We start from the raw sequence: 14,816 nt of genomic DNA on the forward strand, positions 1-14,816 counted from the left end.
TTATTTGAGATCAGTGTAAATGCATACCATCTTTTTTTTTTTTTTTTTTCTAACATCGTGACAAATGGCAACTTTTGATTTGTATCGTTGCTTTACATTGGCTTCTTTTTTTAGTTTGAGGTACAGTAAGGTACAAATGCTATAAACTCTGTGACCTAGTTTTCTTTTCTAGCTGGAAACAAAACACCTTTTTAAATTGCAATGCTACAAGCTCTCACGTGTTGCTTAACGAACGTATCGTACTCAGTTACTAACGTAACCTCGGTTCCCTGAAATACGGGAACGAGTACTGCGTCGAAGACGCTTATGGGAAAAACTCCTTTTTTCTCCTGGACTGAAGCCTTATTCAATCACGCAGTGAAACTGCACGGCCATTGGTTCGTGCAGTGTTATTAAAACAAACCAATGGCTTGGCAGCGGTGCTGCACGAACCTATGGCAGCAAAGCCAGCCAAAATGGGCGGGGAATCTGGCTATATATTGGCTGCTTCGCCACAGGAATTCAGGTTACTTCGACTGAATGAAGTGACGACTGAGCCATGCAGCCTTTTTAGCATGGCAAGGAACGCAGAAACATTCTCGATTTTTAAAACTGTAGTTAGTGCTAAGAGTACGACAGTTTTGTTACATTCCGGCTCAAGGAAGTAACAAAATAAAGGGATCAGAGTCCAAAATTAAATTAAACAAAATATTTATTTTACATCTAGGGGTTATATGATAAAGAAAAAAGATGTTAGACAAAAAATAAACAAACAATAAAGAAAAAAACAATATGAACAAACCAATGGCTCGGCAGCGGTGCTGCACGAACCTATGGCAGCAAAGCCAGCCAAAATGGGCGGGGAATCTGGCTATATATTGGCTGCTTCGCCACAGGAATTCAGGTTACTTCGACTGAATGAAGTGACGACTGAGCCATGCAGCCTTTTTAGTATGGCAAGGAACGCAGAAACATTCTCGATTTTTAAAACTGTAGTTAGTGCTAAGAGTACGACAGTTTTGTTACATTCCGGCTCAAGGAAGTAACAAAATAAAGGGATCAGAGTCCAAAATTAAATTAAACAAAATATTTATTTTACATCTAGGGGTTATATGATAAAGAAAAAAGATGTTAGACAAAAAATAAACAAACAATAAAGAAAAAAACAATATGAACAAACCAATGGCTCGGCAGCGGTGCTGCACGAACCTATGGCAGCAAAGCCAGCCAAAATGGGCAGGGAATCTGGCTATATATTGGCTGCTTTGCCACAGGAATTCAGGTTACTTCGACTGAATGAAGTGACGACTGAGCCATGCAGCCTTTTTAGCATGGCAAGGAACGCAGTACTCGTTACCGTATTTCAGGGAACTGAGGTTACGTTAGTAATGGAGTACATTCCCTTCCAATACTTCACTCGTACTGCGTCGAAGACGATTATGGGAACCCAGTTCAATCACGCCATGCTAAGAAGGGGGGACGACTAACGCAATCATACTTGATCTGTGATACCAAGATATGACAATAGCAACTAGGAGCAGAATAAGCTCAGTGAGGTTACGTCTGGCCTAGCCTGATCATCCCGTGTTCGTATCGCCTCAGTACCAAAGGGACCGAGTGCATACGAGCAGAGTTTGAGTCTTGGGCAAAGAATGGCCAAGAGCATGCAAATGAGGGACAAAAAGGTGACCTTTACACAGAAAGTACCCTAGCATGAAGTGCCGGGACGTCTAGATTATAAAATCTAGCAAATGTGGACGGCGAGTTCCAACCAGCCACTGCACAAATTTCTGCGATAGTCACACCACTAGACCATGCCCAGGATGAGGACACTGCTCTCGTCGAATGGGCTCTTACTCCAATTGGGCTTTGCAGGCCCAAAGAAGAGTAGGCTAGCTGGATTGCATCCACAATCCACTTTGAAAGCCTTTGCTTTGAGACCGGTAACCCTCTGGTGCGGTTTCCAAAGACCTGCTTCATCCTCAGATTATTTCTGCGCAAGACACAGTCCAGTGTTGATAAACTTACCCATATATCAATATTTGGAAATATCTAATTGTTTTCTATTATTTTTCTTTGTATTTGCTGTAATGTTATGCTAATCTTTTCTATCACTACTTATCAATTTAATACATCATTGCTAAATAAAAGTTTTAATTTCTTAAAAAAAAAATGTACTGACCACAAAGTTTCAAACTGTAGAGTATATTGTTAGAATTTTTTTTATTTTAGATAAATACTCTTCATTTTAACATTTATTCATCAAAGATGCTTCATTGGAAGCAGTCTGTATCACATTTCGTTTACAACTCATGTAACTGTGAATTGTAATTGTGTACGCATATAATGGTTCAGTTTTGTACCCCAGGGGGGTTTGTCTTGCTGCTCTCCCCGCTCTGTCCAAGCATTGGTGCATGGACAGGCATGTGGAGTGTTGCCCAGAACATAACCATACCGCCAACACTAACTGTATGCAATGTAATTGTAATAAATATACTTGACGGAAGTGGTCCTGATTGAGATTCAAGATTTCAAGATTCAAGAGTTTTATTTGTCACATACCAAATTATATATAGCATACATAACCAGCAGTGAAATGTGAGTCAGGTCTGCTCCATGGACAGTGCAATTATTAAAGAAAACAACACAGATGGAAATATACATAAATATAGCTATGTAAGAATGAAACAAAAGTAAACAATAAAAATATAAGAATAAAATATAAAAAAGATGTATATTGTAGAATTAAATAGAACGCAAAATAATGTGCATGAACGTAAACTGAAGTCTTAAATATTAAGATGTACAGGGATGTACAATGTGCATATATGCATTTTACTGTGGTCTTAAATATAAGATACACAGGAATGTACAAGAATCAAATGTGCAAACATGGTGACACTGTCAGTGTGTCTATGTGAGGTAGTGAATAAAATGAAAAAGATAAAGTGAACATTAAGTGGAGGCATGAGGATGTTAAGGGGCTGGTTAAGAGTTTAGGAGCCTGATGGCCTGGGGGAAGAAACTCCTCCTGAGTCTCTCGGTTTTTGCCATCAGGCAACGGTAGCGCTTACCAGATGGCAGCAAAGTGAAAATATGGTTACTAGGGTGGATGGAGTCCTTGATGATTTTAGTAGCTCTACTTCTGCAGCGTTTGAGGTAGATGTCCTGTAGAGAGGGGAGAGCAGACCCTGAGATGCGCTCAGCTAAGCGCACAACTCTCTGCAGTGCTTTGCAGTCATGACTGGAGCTGTTTCCATACCACACTGAGATGCACTGAGTCAATACACTTTCTATAGCCCCAGAATAGAAAGTTTTCAGGATTGCTGGTGAGACCCTGAATTTCCTCAGCTGTCGCAGATGGTACAGTCTTTTCCTGGCTTTATTAACCTGAGTTTGAATGTGAGTAGTCCAAGTCTGGTCCTCCGAGATGTTTACACCAAGGTACTTGAAGCTGCTCACCCTCTCCACAGGGGTCCCGCTGATCATAAGAGGAGTATAGGGCTGCTGCTGTTTCTTCCTGAAGTCCACAATCAGTTCTTTAGTTTTGCTCACATTCAGAAAGAGACAGTTGTCCTGGCACCATGATGTTAATTTCTCTATCTCATCCAAGTATGCGGTCTCATTATTGTTGTGAATGAGGCCCAGAACCACAGTATCATCAGCAAATTTGATAATGGATGTGGAGCTGTGCGAAGACACGCAGTCATGTGTGTAGAGAGAGTAGAGCAGGGGACTCAGGACACAGCCCTGTGGGGCTCCTATGTTCAGGGTGATGGAGCTGGAGGTGTACTGGCCTAGTTTCACCACTTGAGGTCTGCCGGTGAGGAAATCAAGAATCCAGTTGCAGAGTGAAGAATTCAGGCCGAGGTCTATGAGTTTAGAAGCTAGCTTTAAGGGGACTATAGTATTAAAAACTGAGCTATAGTCAATAAATAGCAGCCTTACGTAGTTCCTGTTATTGCTGTCAATGTGTGTGAGAGAAGAGTGCAGGATGTGAGAGATGGCATCATCAGTGGATCTGTTAGGGCGATAGGCAAACTGAAGAGTGAAGTGAAGTGACATTCGGCCAAGTATGGTGACCCATACTCAGAATTTGTGCTCTGCATTTAACCCATCCGAAGTGCACACACACAGAGCAGTGAACACACACACACACTGTGAACACACACCCGGAGCAGTGGGCAGCCATTTTTTATGCTGCGGCGCCCGGGGAGCAGTTGGGGGTTCGGTGCCTTGCTCAAGGGCACCTCAGTCGTGGTATTGAGGGTGGTGAGAGAACTGTACATGCACTCCCCCCACCCACAATTCCTGCCGGCCTGGGACTCGAACCCACAACCCTTCGATTGGGAGTCCGATTCTCTAACCAACAGGCCACGACTTCCCTTTTTTTTTTTTTTTTTTTTTTTTTTTTTTAAGTGAAGAGGGTCCAAAGTATCCGGTATGGAGGAGCAGATGACGTTTTTAACCAGTCCCTCAAAGACCTTCATGACTATTGATGTGAGGGCAACTGGACGATAGTCATTCAGACAAGAGGGTTTATTGTTTTTAGGCACAGGGATGATGACTGATTTTTTGAATGAGGTGGGAACCACCAATGTAGCAAGAGACTCATTAAAAATGGATGTAAACAAACCAGCGAGCTGATCAGCGCAGGACCGCAGAACACGGCCAGAAATCCCATGCACGGATTGATCTGTCCACCCACGGTTTCTGATTTGAGAATGACCTTGTAGTTATTGTATCCATGGCTTGTTCGGCTAGCGTGTTTACAAAGCTTAACGTTACATCCGTGAACTCGCTGACGTCAGATGAACTTGCGCGAAACATGTCCCAGTCTACGTCATCAAGAGCCGCCTGTAACGTTGCTTCTGATTGGGCGGACCATCGCGTCACCACCCTCTGCACCGGGGGATCTTGAACGAGCCGTTGTTTATATTCCGGTGTGAGGAAAATTTGCCGAAAGCCGGTAGTGAGCGAGCTTTGTAGGCATTCTTAAAGGATCACTTCACCCATTTGCATTTAGCTTTGTATTGTTAGAAACCCAGTCATATATTATAATGATCATGGATTTTTCCTTTGTTTTTCCCTGAGATGGGAGAAATAAGGATTTAATTGTTTTACTTCCTGCTTATTATGACGTAAAAATCGTGAAAAACATGAAAAGTGTAGAGACTACAGACACTAGCTTATTATTATTCCAGGGGGTGGGACCCACTCACCCTACAGGCCTATTACAGATCAGTGGGTGGGACTAAACTTACAGAAACGAAAATGAAAATCCGCCATCTTGTTTGGAAGCTATGTAGCTAAGCTAACAAGCGCTTATGGAGTCAGATTTACGAGAATGGCTGGAGGAACAACTCATGATATGGAAGAAGAGGATTTTCAAAGTCTGTTGCTCGAAACAGATGTTCGTGGCTATCTATACGAGCCACAATATAGCGCAGAGGAGGAACAGGAGGCGGCGGCTGCAGCCGAGGCCGGAGACCTGCCTGTCGCGTCCGAGGAGCCCGGGCGTGCTCGAGCTGGTGCGGACTGGTGGTGCCTGTGCTCTCGTTGTGCGCCTACGGACACAGAGCTCGAGTCCGTCTGCTGAAAGAATTTGAAAGATGCCAATTTCTCCTCGAAGAAATGTCTGAGGCAGACAAGGACACGGATGTTTGCATTGTGAACCATCATAGTTTCGTCCCGCATATGGACAGAGGCGTCCTGGAGACATATTTCAGAATTCCGAAGGTAAACTGGAAACGCCAGCCGAAGCGTTTCAATTTAATTTATTATTCATTTCGTGAAATGTATACAATTTCTTCAAGCATTATTATCACGAAATGATTCCCGGTTAATAAGTTACGTAACGTCAACTGTAAACTGTTTGTGCAGTACCTTTTTTAATGCACAAAAAGCTTACTGTGGCATTGTTTACTACTGTGGCACGTAAATACCATACATCGCTAACTGTGTCCTCAATGTCTTGTAGACAATATCGCCTAACAGCCTAACAGCGGTGTTCTGGATTAGTGGGAGTGGCTTGTGAAGCTGTGCAAATGTGTTGCATTGTGGGAGTTGTGGTTTTCAAAACAAATGAGCCCTAAAGTTACTTTCTGTAATAACTCGGTCAAAAAGGCACCAAATTCGAAAGTTTTAATAGATTTCGACTACATATATGACCCACTTTCAATGAAGATCAATGTTCCCATGGGTGAAATGCTCCTTTAAACTGAGTGTAGCAATGATCCAGTGTATTCGGTCCTCTGGTTGGACAGGATACATGTTGATAAAAATTAGGCATAACTTGCCTGAGTTTGGCTTTGTTAAAGTCCCCAGCGATGATAATAGCAGCGTCAGGATGTTTGTTGATGTAGCCGCTGAGTGCGTCGTGAAGCTCAGACAAAGCCAAACCAGTGTCTGCTTGTGGTGGGATGTAAACAGCAGTTATGATGATCGATGAAAACTCCCGGGCAGATAGAATGGGCGGCAAATAATGGTTAAATGTTCCAGATGAGGCGAGCAGGAGCGCTACAGTGAGGAGATATTCCTGGGATCACACCATTTCTTGTTAATCATGAAACACACTCCTCCGCCTTTGGATTTGCCGGCCTCGGCTGTCCTGTCCATCCGTAAAACAGAGTAGTTTTCAGACGGCGTTACAGCAGCGTCCGGGACCAAGGGCGTGAGCCACGTTTCAGACAAGCAAAGGATGTTACAGTCCCTAATGTCCCGTTGGAAACTTATCCTGGCTCTAAGATCGTCCATCTTATTCTCCAGAGACTGGACATTGGCGAGCAGAATGCTCAGTAAAGGAGGGCTGTGTGCTCTTTTCCTCAGTCTGTTGCGAATCCCAGCACGTTTCCCGCGGTGTTTCTTGATCCGTCGCCTCGGGTGGTTATTCAGGTGGCCGTTGTTCATCTCGGCGTTCCGGAGAATCTCAGATGGCCATGATGGGTTGGAGGATAAAGTGTCCTGAAACAGGTCAGTTAAGCGGTGTCCAATGTCCAAAAGTGTTTCTATGTCGTATATGATCAGTGCAAAGGTAATGTGTGTAAAAAGAGAAAGCAAAAGTAGGTAAAAAAGTAAATAAAAACATAATCTAAGCAGATCGACCTGGACGGCGACCGGACTCGGCGGCGCCATCTTGTCAAACAAAAACATGTGATACTGAAGACTGGAGTAATGTTGAAGAAAATTCTGCTTTGCATCACAGGAATGAATTAGATTGAAATGTAATATAAATTTTAATTAGACCCACCACACTCTCTCCTTGAACTGTTGCCATCTGGTCAACGCTACAGAGCTCTGAGCACCAGAACGACCAGACACAGAAACAGTTTCTTTCCTCAGGCAATCCATTTAATGAACACTTGACAATAACTGTAGAACACACAAAACTTTTGATACACTCATACACACTTATTTAACACACACACACTTAGTCTACAGTTCAAATTTGCACATAATTTACCTGTACATACAGAACTGTCTATTGGAATATACCTGCACATACGAATGTAAATTTGTATATTATTATTCCTTATTTACTTATTTTCCTTATTTAGCATTCATATTTTTTGTTGGTTCATGCTGAACTGGTGTTGATAAATGTATTCTTTATATAAATTAGTCAGTTTATATTTTCACTGTTTTTAAGTTACATTTCCTGGAGGTTTTTTTCTGTTTTTCAGTATCCAAATTTTGTTTGTATTCTATTTATTTTGAAGGGGCAAATTTCTATGTGTGTAGATTTAATTATTTACATAAAGTTTGAGTAAACAGGAATATATTCTATAAAACATGTTCAAGTTTATTTAATTAAATGTTGGAATGTTTAAAATATATTTGCATTTATAGACATTTTATATATTAACATGTACCGAAAGGTAATATGTTAACAAATATTAGAAATTATTATATGGAAATATATTGCAAATTAATATATTTACATTGTTATAGTCTGATATCTACATTTATTTATATATAAAGAAAAAAAAATGTAAATATTTCTGATTAAATATCTATTTACATATATTTAATATATGTTACAAATATTAAAAAGCGGCCAAAATCAATAAAAATAAAAATAAAATATTATAAAATATATGAAAATCTATTTATTATTAATATATTTCAATCCATGTGACTTCTGTATGGGTATAAAAATTAATAAAATGAGTTTTCAATATGAATATGTTAATACTATAATAAAGAATTTACAGCCAGATAATCTGCCTCAGCTGTCCTGACAGGAAGTAGACTCACTTCTGAAAGTATTACATCATAAAGAATTTGCAACTTCTAAGGAACTTGTTATTACCAAGACACTGCCGGGAAGCAACTGTGTGTGTTCACTTGCATTATTATGATGCATTCTGCTCAAGAATAAGAAACACTTTTTTTCACACAGAATGTATTTATTTAATATTGTGAGGTTAAAATATTAACACATATGTCAAGGAAAAAACGGTAGGTGGCACTATAGGGGCAAACTCATTTACAGTACTAATAACACTCGATCAGTCACTTTTAATGAAAGGGTCAGGATTTGTCTTGTAACCAAAAGGACATCTACAATTCCTGGTGAAACAGATAATATCCACTAGCTGTGGACATTTTACAGTGCCCAACTGTATTAAATGTTCTCCTTGTATCATACTGTTGGCATTCTTGCATGGCTATCAGATTGTTAGAGCTTTCTCATATTATTAAACACCTCAAGGTATTATACTACAGTATATATCCTAAAACAACACACTAAATCACATTACACCTCATAAATCAAGTGAGTTGATTTATAAAAGACCTTAAACCCTCCATTTCTGTGGCGTAGAATGCTTTAGTGTGACATTTTATAGGGTTCAGTCTACAATAAACACAAAGTTACTTCAAAAACAATTTCTGTAAAACACCTAACATGAAGTGAAAGTAATTTTTGGCCACACAACCATCCTACCTGTTTGTTATGAGTCACTGTCTGGTTTTAGAGTAGCACAACTTAAAATCAACTATATGTAGGTTTAACAGTGGAAAAAAGGTCCTGAAAACGTTAAAATAAGGAAGGTATAACTTTAGTGTGGCTTTTTGAGTTCACACTGAAAAAAAGATGCAACACTTGTCAGCAGGAAGCCGTGTTAAGAAGACTTGAGTGCACAAACCTTTCAGAGAAATGTCTGAGAGAATCACTCAAGGCTCTGGGGGAAAAAAGGTAATCACAGGGCACAGAGTTTAACAGAGTGATATTTGGGGTAGTTTGTGAGAGACATTTATATTCAAGGGCATGTGACTTCAACACATGTTCGTCTGAATTCAGTCACAGATTCAAAAGTTCTCCACTGACGTGTAGTGTCAGCAGCTAAATGACTAACAAGTGCTATAAATGTCTAATTGACCTTATGAATGAAAGACAATGACTTTTTATTAAATTGCACAGTTATTGAACTCAATAACCAAAAATAACATTCAAATGCTTGCATCCTACAATTGCATTCTTTCAAAGAAAAATAAGGATAAAGGGGGTTTGATAATTTTCTCTGTCCTAAAATAAAACACACACACAAGCAATCAAAGCGTGAAGGTGTGAAGTCGAACGAACATTAAATTAAAAATAGGGGAACCACATATCAGTCATGCATGAATATGCAAACTTTCATACACACACACACACACACATACACACGATTCTGAGAAGGTAAAACTGCTCTGCAAATGAATACAATCTATTAGAGAATGGGAAAGGACTGAATTTATATTAAAAAAAACCTGATGACATATACAGTACACTACACTTAGTCACAAAACACAAAAAGAAAAAACACTGTGTATAAATAAAACTAAAAAGTGGTCATACAATGGATAATGATCATTCACAATTCACACATATTCACAAACTGAATACTATTTTTACAACATATAGCTGATTGAATATAGTATGCCAAAATTATGTATGTCATCCTGTTTTTTATAGATTTTAAAAATATGCATCCATGCACACAAATAATGCTCAAATACTTTCGGGTACATAGTTTGCATGCTAATTTTAGCATCAAATGATGGACACAGAACATCCACAGTTCATCTGATGCATACTGCATGCAAAAAAATATCAATGGTTGGCTACAATTAAGATGTTGCGTTGTTGTTGGTTTTATAAAAAATATGGAGGGTCAGGTGGCCAGGACTTTGTTTAAAAGTCTGCATGGACACAAACTGATGTTTAACAGGTACTGAGCTCATATTATAAGCTCTTTGTGCACTTGAAAGCAAGTAAACTGTATATCCAAGCAAAGCAAATCTGTATATTATACTATGTTCTCTTCCTGTCCGCACTCATTATTTTCCAGAGAGACAGAATTTCTTATCAAGTCTACACACATTTTCCAAAATGTTTACCTCTTTTCTGTACAATCGAGTCAAGTGTTATATTAAGTTTTTTTTTCAAAGTGTTCCTCAAAATGAGACGAATGGCAAGTGCAGTATTGTGTAAAATGAAGTACTGTTTTACTGCATTGTGTACATAAAATATTCACACTCTCGTCATCAGTGAAGATACTGCTATACATAGAATTAATGCTGATCGAGGTCTCTTCTACGAATGAAATACAAAACAAAAACAATACAAAACAATAACACGTTTTAACGATATGAATCAAACATTAAGATATGCTTTCACTGATGACAACATTGTGATCTAGTGTATAGATGCTTGATCTGCTTATCTGTAAAGAAACAGTTAGCATTTTCCACCACAAAGTACAGTATGTCATATCTTCAAACAATCTTTCTCTATCTCTCTTTGTTTCTTCTTTTTTTTATACAACAGTGCTTCCTGCCTTGAGATTTAGACAGAAGGCTTAAAGACCAACAGTGTACTTTAATGATGAAAAATCTGATCAGTGCAGCTGGGTAACACTAAAAATATTTGTTCCAAAAAACAATTTTCACAATAAGGCATTGGAAAGGTTCAGTTGTAGCACGCTGATTAAATGTTGGTACAGCATTCATGTAGATGCAAATTTCACGAAGACTGCCATTTGTCATCCAACCTGGTGCTCAATACGAACTATTTTTGTGGCAGAGATATTAGTATCTCATTTATGGCCAGTCCCTTGTGGTCAGGAAGCATTGAAGTTTCACATCACTTTACAGTATATATAAGGTTTCAGATTTTTAAAGTGAATTTTTTGTATGGCTGAAATTTCCTTCATACTTTCTTGATGGAGCTATGTTTTATAATGAAGACAGCTTTTAATCAGTTGAAATCATGCCCTCTGTGGCCATAGACTTGTGGTTAATACATGCATTGAGTAATGCATTGAGCTTTGGCATTTATGTGGGCAATGAGAAGTCAAAGCTTGTGTCAAAGAATCTATAGTCTGCCCCGACCCAGATTCTACTCCACAATATGTTTGATCATGCTCATTTCCCAAAATGGCTTAATTATTATAGAGAAGAAAAAAAATTCATCAGTTATGTTGTTTGTAGACCATTTGGGATGATTTTGACTATTTAGTGTTCCTGGAGCTCAAGTGGTAGAGCATTGTGTTAGCAAGCGCAAGGCTGGGGGTTCGATTCACAGGGAACACACTTTAGGAGAAAATTGTTAGACTGAATGCAATGTAAGTCGCTTTGGATAAAAGCGTCTGCTAAATGCATAAATTCATTATGATCACATTCTGCAAATGGTGACCAATTATAGAATGGGAGCAGGTGTGGGACACTGAGAACCACCTCAGACAAAGAGATGTCAGAACTTAATTAACATACAGAGCACAGCTGTAAGAACAGGAGCAACTTCATTTACATTAAGGGTAGCAAACTCTAAGTGTATAAAATGTTTGAGCTTAGGATATTCATGGTTGAACCCAGTGCTTAATTTGTAAATTGCGAGGTGCCGGAACAAAGCGGGGTAACGGATCCGGCATGTGATTACAGGAGGGAGAGTTAACGGAACATTCGCTCAATCACATTGCTGGACCAGTTTAAGTGATTTTCAGTTGCATTTAGGGTCTGTAAGGTCATGAAAATGCCATGCGATTTTAAAACAACAATTTCCAGTCCTAAAAACATTTTGAAAAGTTGTGGAATTTTATTTTTCATATCTCTGTGTAATAGTTATATTTAATCAGGTCCTACATTTCTGTGGTTTTAATAATTCTCACAGCTTTTTAAGTTTATAATGAGGTAAATCCCTGCATTTATTCAACATAGCTTGTAGGTTTGAATAATAAAATAAATCCACACAAACAAGATTCAATCAGTCATTCGAAATCATAAACTCTCTCGGAGCACGCTTCACATCAGCGCATCTTGTCTGCACAGTGACCTGCTGCAAGCTGCGATACAAGACTCACTCGCATTTCGGTCGGGACAGCTGACAGAACTGTCACTTGACTTGACTAATCAGGTAATTATTGCATTGTCACAAAAATTTATAATTTGCACACCTTTTAAGTATTTTAAGCCATTTGGTACTCGCGCGCTCCTAGACTATGTGCCCTCACAGTCACATCCAAAGCTCGCGCGTATAAAGCCGCCTCGTGAGTATAAGCCTATATAAGAGTTATTTTTCGTAGTTTGTTGAGTTTAAGCAACCAAATACACACAATATGATGTCTGATGGTTGTTGACACGTGCAATTAACATTAGGCTATATGAAAAACAAGCTCAAATGGAGTTAACAAGGTCTTTGGCCGGCGAATGAGGAGATCTGTGTTTTGTCCGCATCTAAGACAAGTGCAGTGCATTATATGCTATCATCACCTTTTACAGGCTATATAACATTTATTGTTGCTATATGGGCATTTAGTTTTTCTTGTTGTTTAGTAAACTTGGCCAATGTCTCATGATATAAACGATAAAGCACTTATGCACAGGATATTCAAAACGTACAAAAGTATATTGGCTAGATGGCAAAAAACTACTTTAGTCTTCAAACACACAAAGACATTAGCCTTTACAGACATAGTGTTTTATTAAAGAAAATGCTGTACTATTCAAACAGTTATTTGTTTACCCTTGCTTTGCGAATAAGCGGAGATCCGTCTCCTCTAGGTTGTGCGCGCATGTCAATCTGAGTGGAGGCGCGTGAAGTGACGAGGTTTCGCTTAGAGTTTGAGGATCCAATAATGAAGTTTTACTGACAAGCTCTTTTAAATACTTATCATTGGTTAAATATTTGTAAAACCCTCTGATTTAAAATAATAATAACGAATTATAATAGAGATATGAATTTTGGTTAATTTTTCATGGCACATATCTGTCTGCCATACGGAAATGCCACCCCTGGAGGAGGGGGATCCGCCAAAATGAGGTGCCGGATCCGATTTTGGAGGTGCCGGATCCGGATCGGGCTTGTTCCGGCACAAATTAAGCCCTGGTTGAACCCAAAGGTACTAAATGTACTTTGTCACTGCTATTCCTAAAATAGTCTCCTTTAAATATTCTCCAGTCGTCCGTCAAAACATCTCCCAGTTGCTTTGGAGATGTTATAGAAGCTGTGGTCAGCTGTGGTTTTTGTAGAAACGGTCTTCAAGGTGAATACTGAGGTTTGCTGTCACTTTTGCTGCAGTAGTTCTGTGTTATTTGGACACAATCCTTCTTAGGGCTTTTTTGCCTACTATTCTTCCTTCGCTGACAAAGTTTAGCCATTTTTTGTGTGCACAGCCATGATTATAAAGACTGTTTTTCTTAAAGGGGTCATTGGATGTCCATTTTAATGTGATTCTTTAGGGTCTTAATGAAAAGTCTGTAACATAGTTTGGTTAAAATTTCTCAATGGTAGTCTAAAAAACACCTTTTTTTTTACCCCGTCAAAAACAGCTCTTTTCAGAGCAAGTCATTTTGTAGCATTTTACTTTAAATGTTAATGAGCTCTGCTGACCCCGCCCCTCTCTTCCAAGCAACTCTCAGAAGCTGCTCCCAATTCATATGTTACGTCTTTCGAAAGTGTGCATTTGAAGGCAGATTGCATCATGGTGGTGCAAACGAAGGCTGTCCCAATTTAAATTCTGCGTCCTGCGAAGGCTGCGTTTTAAAGCCGATGTGTAAAGCACTGGAATTCAGTGAACAAGAAAAATTACTCGCTGATTTAAACAAGATTAAAGGCAGGTGAAACAGCGCTGACAAACAGGAGGAACACTGTGTGAAGGCTTTTCAATCGAGAAATTGGCCATCATTTACTATAGTAACACCAAAACACCATAGCATTTTGTCAGAAACATGGGAATTCATATTGAATTGTATTATATTATTAATGTAGACATGTACTGAATGTATTAAAGGAGTAATAGAACATAATTACAGTTTGTGCATTTATACTAACTGTAGCCTATTCCGAATACTGGTTTTCATAAAACACAAGCAACACAACCCTGTTTCTTAATTTGAAACAATATTACTCATTAGAACATTCAGAAACTAAGAATTCAAATTTTTCTAGTAAGATATTTATTTTGTGAAGGAAAAATGATTGGAAAGGTGTAAACAATTCAAAAACATGAAGTGTTTGTCATGTTCTGACCATAAAGAGAAGTTTAAAACCACAAGTAACTGGTTTCTACAACTTTAACTTTGGAGCAAAAATCTGCCTTTAAACTTAACAAATTTGACATTTATCCTGATAATTATCGATATCGACAAATAGGAAAAAAATTATTGCCCAGCCCTAATTACATCCAACAAAAAAAAAAATCGCGTAGGAGTCATAAACATTGTGCTAGATACTCTTCTCCACAATGAACTGCATATTAACAGATGCGCTCATTTCTACCGTGTCCTTGATATCTACTTTCCTTTGAACATGAACTGAGACACTTGATTATGAGATCATCTGCGAAGCCCCATCG

This window comes from Carassius carassius, chromosome 9 (genome assembly GCF_963082965.1).
Source record: "Carassius carassius chromosome 9, fCarCar2.1, whole genome shotgun sequence".
Taxonomy (NCBI): Eukaryota; Metazoa; Chordata; class Actinopteri; order Cypriniformes; family Cyprinidae; genus Carassius; species Carassius carassius.